Source organism: Tachypleus tridentatus, chromosome 4, assembly GCF_004210375.1.
Source record: "Tachypleus tridentatus isolate NWPU-2018 chromosome 4, ASM421037v1, whole genome shotgun sequence".
Taxonomy (NCBI): domain Eukaryota; kingdom Metazoa; phylum Arthropoda; class Merostomata; order Xiphosura; family Limulidae; genus Tachypleus; species Tachypleus tridentatus.
This window is the reverse complement of record NC_134828.1, coordinates 81,799,314-81,809,626: the sequence shown is the minus strand read 5'-3', so window position 1 is coordinate 81,809,626 and position 10,313 is coordinate 81,799,314. Positions and strand designations below refer to the sequence as shown.

At 33.6% G+C, this 10,313-nt stretch overlaps 1 pseudogene; it reads right to left on the bottom strand.

Moving 5' to 3' along the window:
* Window positions 1-2,562: 2,562 nt before the first annotated feature.
* On the bottom strand, window positions 2,563-2,695 carry LOC143250042 (U4 spliceosomal RNA; annotated as a pseudogene).
* Between the last annotated feature and the right edge of the window lie 7,618 nt (window positions 2,696-10,313).

Sequence of the window (10,313 nt, the reverse complement as noted above, 5' to 3'; positions counted from 1 at the left end):
GCGCTTGGCCATGCCGGGCCAAATAATTATTACTGTTGCATATTAACTGAATTATTAGAGGCCACGTATTTTTTGCATAACATCATATTGTGCAATTTAGCTAAAATGCTTACAATAAATGTAAGGAGTTCTGATGGAATGTTATTTTAACCTATCAGTTTCAGGTGTATATTTGGTCAAACTTGAATTTTCATACATAAATCTTAGTAAGGAAGACTAGTGTAACGTTTTGCATATCAGTGTTGCTTGTAGGTGTATTGATAACATTATTATACTTCATTATCAAGATATTCTTTGTATAACCGAACAAAGGTATCCATCGGAGTTAACCCTAGAAAAAAGCTTTTTTAATAAAAACAAAGCACATTACTTGGAATTAGGTACCACCATCATTAATAAAACATTCAAGTTTGAATAAAAATGGAAAATTACTTTAAAGGTGTAAATTTGCTACTTCCAAGTTATGTTACAATGTTTGCTACTCACAGCTTGGTATTACAACATAATTACAAGATTTCTTGGATAGAGCATGTAAACTCACTCCCAATTTTCCCAAAAGATTATCGATTCCATATGTATTTAGTCACTTTGCAACGGCAGCCCTAAATCAGTTAAAGTACAAATGGTTAGTTTGAAAGGTCACAAAATTAGTTTAATGGTCTCTTTCTATGTGTAATTAAAATGGTTTAACTTGACTTCTAAGTTAAACCATCTGTTCAAGCCACAACTCACAAATTCACCACGAAGAACAAGGGACTTTCTAAACAAGTCGAGGATAAGATGGTGAAGAAGGACAGATCTGTAGAAAGTTACAAGAAAGTTTTAAAGTCGCTGATTATCCAGTTGGGTATGAAATCCATCTTTAAAAAGTGTAATGTTCGTCATACTACCCAGATTAGGTCATCTTTCCAAACTAAGCAAGGAAGCAAGTAGGAAATTTGTTATGGATGTCACTGTGAAGCCAACAATGACTTTCAATGAAGTTAAAATGTTCCATGTTTGAGATGCGAGTCAGTGTTCATACATCAACAAGATCCCAGTCTCAACATCGAGTAGCAAGAAAAAGAAATTACTTAAAAAAATCACCTTAATTCTCATATGGATTTTTCGACAAAGCATATGTCAGTTTACCCTATAAGTAATGTCCGAAAATTTAATACAGAAAGTGCATCATCATTTCTGTCTTTGCAGAGGCTTTAATGACTAAAATATATAGTAGGACGTGTATAAAAAGGTTCAGACAAGTAAAAGAAACTAGCCTAACTCCACTTTTTCAGATCATTAATTAAACAAACCCTTATAAGATGGATGTGTCTGAGGAGCACATTAGACATATAATGGTTTATGAGTTTAAAAAAGGCAATAGTGCAGCAGAAACTACACGAAACATTCAAAGTGTTTATGGTGCGGGGTTTCTCAATGAAAAAAAAAATGTTCCAGGTGGTTTCAGAGGCTCAAATCAGGTGACTACAGCTTAAGTGATGCGCCACGTTCAGGTCATCCTGTTGAGTTTAATGATGACTTGCTGCTGACTGCACTTGGTGAAGATTGTGCTGTAATAATTGAAGAACTAGCACAAAGGCTTATTTTAACCCATTCATCAATTCGCCATCAACTACAACAGCTTAGAAAGGTGTCAAAACTTGGAAAATGGGTCTCCTATGATTTGATAAAGCCAACTTTAGAGTAAGAGTATATATCTGCACTTCTCAGCACTCTCGTGAATGTGACTCGCCTTTTTTGACAGGTTAGTGACTGGAGATGAAAAATTGACATTTTATAAAATGTTAAGCGCCACAGACAATGGCTCAGTGCAGGTAAACTAGCTAAAGCCCAGCCCAAAATGGACCTCCACCCTAGGAAAGTCTTGTTAAGCATTTGGTGGGATACTGTTGGTGTGATCCACTTTGAGTTGCTGCCACTCAATATAACGATTACATCAGACTTCTATTGTCAACAGTTAGAGCGCTTGAATGTTGCACTAAAAGAAAAGAGGCCTGCTTTGATTAATCGTAAAGGTGTTGTGTTACACCAGGATAATGCACGGCCCCGTACAGCAAGGATCAAATCTTCAAAGATTGAAGAGCTAGGTTGGGAAAAACTTCCACATCCTCCTTATTTCCAAACCTTGCCCCATCTGATTATCATCAATTCTGAAGTTTGCAGAACTATCTGGATGGAAAATGGCTTGAAACATACAAAGATGTCAAAACTACCCTCTCTACATTCTTTTCCTCCAAAATCCAAGAATTTTATAGAAGTGGCATTCAGAAGCTTGTGAATCGTTGTCAGGAAGCAATTAATAGTAATGGAATATACATTATTGATTAAATAACATTAAAAGCGTTTGAAATCTTTTCTCTTTTTCTGAACCTAAAGTTGGACATTACTTAAGGGATGACCTGATAAATCATATTGCAGACATGTGGCAGAAAGCTTTGTGATGAGACTAGACAAAAATTGAACTTTTTAGTCAAAATTAAAAGTGTAGCCTCTGACGCTAGCTCAACACAGCACATCACCTAGTGAAAACCATTTTAACTGTCAAGCATGGTGATGGAAACATGGGGAGTGCTTCTCATCAAAACGGACTGGGAAGCTTGTCAGTATTGAGGGGAAGATGGATGGTTTCAACTTGCAATAGTCGCGCCTCGGATAAACCTCGCTGGCTACCACATCGCCTCTGCGCAAAGGGAAGATGGATGGTGCAAAATATAGACGATTCCTAAAAGAATACCTGCTTGAGTCAGCCAGTAATCTGAAACTCGGTTGAAAATTCGCATTTCACAAGGACAATAAACTGAAGCACAAGTCCAAAGTCACACTAGAGTGGTTCTAAAGGAATAAAGCTAATGGCCTGGAGTGGTCCAGTCAAAGTTTTGACTAATCCAATGGAAAATATATGGCGACACATGATGATTGCAGTCCATCAACGATCACCAACGAGTTTGTCAAAATCGGAGCAAAGCTGGTAGAGACTTATCCAAAAAGGTTTACAAAGGTAATTCCTGCTAAAGGTGTTTCCAACAAGTATTGACATATGGAGATTAATACTTATGCGATCAGCAAATTTCAATTTATATATTACTTTGCAGGTTTTTTTGACATTCATCCTCCTCTCATAAGAATGTTAAGTATGATCTTTAGAGTGTTTGATAAAAAAATTTATTTGAAAAATTCTTTATATTATTTGAATTACACCAAACTGTGACATTATTGATAGGGGGAATGTTTTTGCAGGCACTGTATATATATATTCTCTGTCAACATATTGTTGGTCAATATTATTAAACAAAGTATTTGGATTCACCTGTCATCAAAACATTTGTGGACACATGTTGTTGACCTAGCATGGCCAGGTGGTTAAGGTACTCGACTCGTAATCTGAAGGTCGCGGGATCGCATTTTCGTCACAACAAACATGCTTGCCCTTTCAGCCATGGGAGCATTATAATGTAATGGTCAGTCCCACTAGTCGTTGGTAAAAGAGTAGCCCAAGAGTTGGCGGTAGGTGGTGATTACTAGCCGCCTTCCCTCTAGTCTTACACTGCTAAATTAGGGACGGCTAACGCAGATAGCGCTCGAGTAGCTCTGTGCGAAATTCTAAACAAACCATGATTTATAATGTTACCTTCCCCAATTATGTTGAAGATAATATGACATATTTTGTCATGATTTTTTGAGCAGGCGATTCCAGGAAATTACTTTAATTGCATTTTTGAGTGTGAAAATCTTTGGGTTTCAATGGGAACAAGCCTCCTTGATACATCATCTAGATTTAAATGAGTAATAAAGACTCCTATCAAGGTGTTCTTCCTGGACCCCAGTAGGAGCCTGCAGCCCTAGACCTCAGCCATCGAGTGATTATAAAAAATAAACTACGAAAAAAGCAAAACACTTTCAAATTTCAGGATAGCGTCAGAATAGAATGACCACTTTCTGGTCGTGATGAAATTAGGATAAAAACCTTCTATGTTGTGTTCGAAAAACTTGAGAGATACGACTAAAGTAATTGAGTGTATTTGCTTATAGAAAACAGATTTGGTATTTTGACGATTTTCTCAAATATGGAAAACGAAGAAATCGTCTGCTAAAAGTTTAATTGAAGTATACAAAGTGCATCTCTTTAAAAGCGGCCCGGCCCGGCAGGGCCAGGTGGATTAAAGTGTTTGAATCCCCGTTACACCAAACATCCTCGCCTTTTCAGCCGTGGGGATGCTATAATGTTTCGGTCAATCCCTTTATTCGTTGGTAAAGGAATCGCCGAAGAGTTGGCAGTGAGTGGTGAGTACTAGTTGCCTTCCCTCTTGTCTTACACTGCTAAATTAGGGACGGCTAGCGCATATAGCGCAATGAAAAGTCACTGTTCACAAATTATTGGTCGTTTCCGTATACTGGGAGTTATAACAAGCTAAAATACAAAATTACTTAATATGATGCAACACGTGGACTTCAGCGATAGTGAATGGTATTAAAAAAATCAACAATTTGAAGCTTAATTTCACGATATTACGAGGAATACAGAAAACTTTCTAATTTTTTTTAAACATTTTGAGGCTCTGGGTCTAAATCAGTCCTACTAGTCGTTGGTGAAAGAGTAGTCCAAGAGTTGGCAGTAAGTGGTGATTACCAGCTGCCTTCCCTCTACTCTTACACTGCTAAATTAGGGACGGCTAGCGCAGATAGTCCACGAGTAGCTTTGCGAGAAATTAAAAACAAACAAACAAACCATTTAAAAACACATTTAAGCGATAAAATTAAAAGCGAAGTAGACATTACAAAATATTTGCGTCAAACTGAATTGGACTATACCTTTCCCGACTTCGACGTATCCGTAGCATACGTTTTTGTATACACGTGGCAAAAAGTTCTTCGGGAAGATTTCTTCAAAGTTAAACAATTACTTTAGATCGATTATGTCACATTAAAGATTTAATCTTCATAAATTTGTTTGTTTTTCTTTAATTTCGCATAAATGTACACGAGGGCTATCTGCGCTAGCCGTCCATAATTACGGTATTTTGTCAGGTTCTATGTTATCATAGAATGTAATAGCTGAATAAATCAAACTAAATTTCTGAAGCATATACTTTAATAACCTATGAGATATTTCGAAACAACTGGAAAGCTTTCAAGGATTTTTCTTGATCTGAATTTCGGATAATTTTAAACCTGAAATATATGTTTTAAATTAATGTGTAATTTATTAGTCTTCGTAAGTAGCATTCAAACTAACTCTTCATTAATTAACAGGCAATAGCACAAAAATGAAATTTTATATACTAATTGATTTTGGTTTAGTTTGTTTGGACTGAAGCACAGGGCTACACAATGGACTATCTGTGCTCTGCCCATCACGGGTATCGAAACTCAGTTATTAGCAGTGTGAGTTTGCAGATACAGCGCTGTGCTACTGGGGGGGTATATGCAAAATGAAATATTATATAATTACTTTTTGAAAATACGGAATTGCTTTCTATCCCCCCCCCCCCCCCTCCCATTCTAACATTTGGAGTTTCGATAATTTATGTTTTCGGTCAAAATGTATCTGTCACTATTCTACTCATAAACGTTAGGAAAACTGTTGGTATAGTAGACGACAGAAAAATATCTGCTTCGGGTGGCACTGTGCCTTGATGAGGCTCTATTTACAGAACGAACTCAGTGAAGTCTTATTTTGTAAATTTTGCTCATAGAGTTAATTTTCTTAAACAAGGATTTGAGGATGTTTGGTGTCTGTAGTTGGCCAACAAGTTTCTCTTTGTGTTCATGGTATAAAATATAATTTGAAACGTATTTGTTGTGGTAAAGAGGTATGTGTTTGAAAGTATTTAGACATTTCAGTTGTGTTTAAAACATGTTTTCTTTGCATTAAAGAATTTTAGTGGTTCGCTCCAGTTTTATTGCATGAACATCACTGAGATAGAGAAGAAATTGAAATATGCTGGTAATTTAATCCTTCACTCTATAAACTAGCTGACATACCTACTCAATGCACAGGGAGTTGCAAAGTTAGGTGACAGTAAATCAAGCAGCTGGACAGTTAAATGTGGATACATACGCAGACTGTGAAATAATTATTGTGAAATAATGGTTTAATATAGTACTGAATAAGACAATGTTTTTTCAGTTCAAGTGTATTAAAATGTTTTGTAATATACAAGTTCACTAATAAGGTGTTTCGAATCATTTTATAATTTTTTTTTGTTTAGCTATACTGGCAATTTGTCTGTTCTTTATCATGGTAATTATATTAACATAACAATAAATCAAATATTACACACAACATAGGGTAAACATATTTTATTATGTTAACACTCATCTTAATAGCATTAATTAATTACAAGCTAATTTGCCAGTTGAGATAATATTGGAGTGGAACTTTTAACAGATTACGTAAGCTTTATAGTTGCTTTTGAATCATAATTTTGTGTTAACTCCTGATAACATTTTTATATGAACTATTGAAAATTATAAGATAAACCTTTTTTTATAATTAATCTTAAATACTTTGACAAAAATCAAACAGTAAAAAAGGAATAAAATAAGAAAAATTCAGAGTTCGTTCGTTGTAGTTTCATGTGATGTTTGCAATTGCGGACAGCAAAAAAACTGTAGAGAAAATAAGCTGACTATTCGAGGGCAGTGATTTGAATTTAGAATTTCAAGGTTCTACCGAAACCGATTTGTACTTTTGAATATCAAAGGAAATATAACAGCAACTAGTTTGGTATTTCCAAACATTTTCAAGTTCGTATATAAATAAATCATAAATCCATAAGACTTAGCGTTTCGATAATTTTATTTCAAAAAATGTTTACAATACTGAAAATGGATGAAACCGGATGACAATTCTCGTTTATGCCTTTAGAGAGAGAAATAATTAAAAAGACACATCATCGAAACGCAATATTTCTGGTAAGTACGCATTATTGTTCACAACGCGTGCTGCAAAATGTGGTCTGGATTTGTCATAAAAAATCCCAAAGAACATTTAGGGTTGTTATCATATATGCACTCTAATTTCTTGATAAATTAAATTTTTAATGAATAAAATGCGTATCATATTCTCATCAGTTTATTGTTATACATATCGAATATATATATATATATATGACTCGTATTAGTCATGTGACTTGATATGTAAATCGGCAATCATTCAGCCTTGTCTGTATATATTTGTCTCATATAATCTTTCCTTAGTTAAGTTTTATTTATGAGAATCAGATAATTATATATTCAATTTAAGTAAACAACAAAAATGATATTTTTACTCATAATTTGGTTTGTTTTGAATTTCGCGTAAAGTTACACGAGGGCTATCTGCGCTTTAGAAATTAAAAAAATGTTTATCTCGGTAAAAGACAATGAACCTGTGAAGAAGGAAAAGTTTTCACACAATATTTTGTCACTACGTACTACAAGGCCGAAATCCTTAGATCTCATTAATTAATAATGGATCAAAACAGAACGTTGTAGCCGAACTTGGCATATGCAGAAAGATATTTTTATGCATTATCTTGAGGAACAAAAATCTTAACATTGAAGAAACCAACAAAACACGGTTTGAATAACATTAATTAACACAATATTTTGAAATGCATACCAAATTGCTACAATGAGTTAAAACAATAAAATTATACTTCATTTAGAACTTGACTGAAGGTTACAGATATAATTAGCTATTCAAAAGTAATGAAAATTCGAATTACTTAACACAATAGTCTGGATTGAACACCAAATATGTTATAATGGGTTAATACAATAAGATTAAACTAGATTTTAAACTTCAGGTTACAGATATAATTAATTATTAAAAAATAATGAAAATTCAAATATACAAATACAGCTCCAAAACATACAAAATTTGCATGAAATAGACTCTTTGTCAAAAATATTTTAAACTAAACATGGATGGCAAAGTTTCCAGAAAGCTCATTGATGGATACAATATTTATACATATAGATGCAAATATTTTGTTTTCCTTATGCCCAATCTTGGATAAGAAGGAGAGATTTGGTCAAATTTTATTTAAACCATTCACAAAGGAATAAACAAATACATAAATACTGTGTAAACCTTTTAAGTTCTTCAAATCAGGCATAACAATCAAGGAAATATAAAAAATGTGTACGTATTCTTTAACAGTACCAAATTAAAATAACTAAAAGTTTGCACTTGAACCAATGTTCCTTTACTGATGTTAGAAAAAAAAAAGCACATGCCTAATAGAAAATATCAGATACTTTTACCTTAATATAAAAAACAATGTTTTTGAAGGTTCTGTAGCTTCTGTGATGAATTGTACCTTGAGATGGAATTTATGACTTGTCATTATTTTACTCTTAGTTGTTAAACATTGCACAAAATAATTAAAGGATGATTGGAACATGAAATATTACAGATATGATAAGTCAAAACCACTGTTATTAAACAGAACATGTATTCTGTTTTTAATGCATTGTTATTTTTTTTGTACATAATACTTTTCTACTTCTACATAATACAAAACAAAGAATAACTGAATTTTGCAATATTATAGCTAAAAGTGTGACAAGGCAAAACCACAATGCCAGCACTTTCATCAGCTCATTGTTATACATATTAGTTATGTGACCTGATATGTAAATCAGCAATCATTCAGCCTTGTCTGTATATATTTGTCTCATACAATCTTACCTTAGTTGTTTATTTGAAGTGAATCTCAAAGCTTAAAGCCATATCTGCAGGGCTGAGAAAAATACTGTTCCTATGAGGCATTATGGAATACATTTTGAAGTTATTCCTTGCAGTTTTAAACATTTTGGGGGTTAGTGTATGTTACAAAGGTAAGCATTTTAGTACTAGAGAAAGGGAAGTCACTGAAGTAATTGTTTAATCATTTCAGTAGATTTGCATCTGTGGCTTTTAAATATTCTTAAGTTGTTCATGCCTAGACTTCATAAAGGACACTTCAAAGTTTCACTCATAAGAAGAGATATTGCACATATAAAAGCTTATTTACATAAAGGAAGCTGTGAAACTGCTTCCACACCAATGTTACAGTTGCTTGAATACCTAAACAAGGCACACCCTCAATTAAAACCCTTATCAGTCAATTTTGCATTAATATCTGCTTCAAGACTAAATCTGATGTTTTCAGTTACAATAGAATGTTAAGTCATTGTATAATAAGTAAAAAACAAATAGCATAAAGCTGGTGTATATACTAAATACTTCATTACAAGTTTTCCACTCATTGTACAAAACAAACCATGTTATTGGCAGTGGTGTTCAAAGTACTTCCAGCGGATCACTGATATGACGGGCAATATTCTCCTATTTTACAGTCATACTGTGGCTTTCAGCAGATATTGAATTCATACTCCTTTAGAGAGAGAATCTGGAACCAGATCCAACCCTAATTAAATGTAGAATAATGTCACAGACACACATGTATATACCAATGTTGACAATATGTTGTAATCATGAACAAGCATTGGTGGACATGCAAACCTCTGCCTTCTGTAGAAATGTGTTGTTAAGGCCAGACATTATAGGGATCACATCCTACAGCTTTTTCATGCTGTAATATATCAGTGCATTTGGTACAATGGATGATAATTTCCACTCCCACTATAGTATAGTGGATATGAACTGAATGGAGTGGTATGCATTATAATTAGATGTTACTTCTATCTAGCATGTATGAAATGCTCTTAGGTGATGCAAATATCCTATCAGGGATTCCAGACTTTAGAAATGTTCTGGAAATAGCTCTGTCAGAAAAGTATTTAGGACTTTCTGTGACCTTAACAACATTGTAACTGAGCATGAAATATTGGTGCAAGATTATCCTTGTTGTTCTTCAAACCCCTACTTTATATTGAAGTGAAAGGAAGAAAATCAGTCTTTATCAGATATTAATTTGTGAGTCTAGGCTGAATGACTAGTTATTTGCATCTTAACTTGATTTACATAATAATTAAATGGGAATGACATGGTTTTATACACTAGTTGTACCTTCTGTCACAGTTAAAACATTAAAAAATGCAGTTATTTTTTAACTGTTCTATGCAGTTTTCATTACATTTCATAAGACATGTGTATTCTGTAGTTAACATTGGTGAGTTGTTGTACATTATACCTTACACTTATACCTATTTTTCTTTTTTTTTACACTATTATTTTTTCCTACTTCTAAAGACAGAACCAGTGTACTGCCAGTCACCTATGAAAAATGCAATCATTATTGTTCGTAATTAATAATCATCAGAATAAAGGATAGTTGAACTGCTTTGTTAAATTTACTTAATTAATAAGCATCATTATT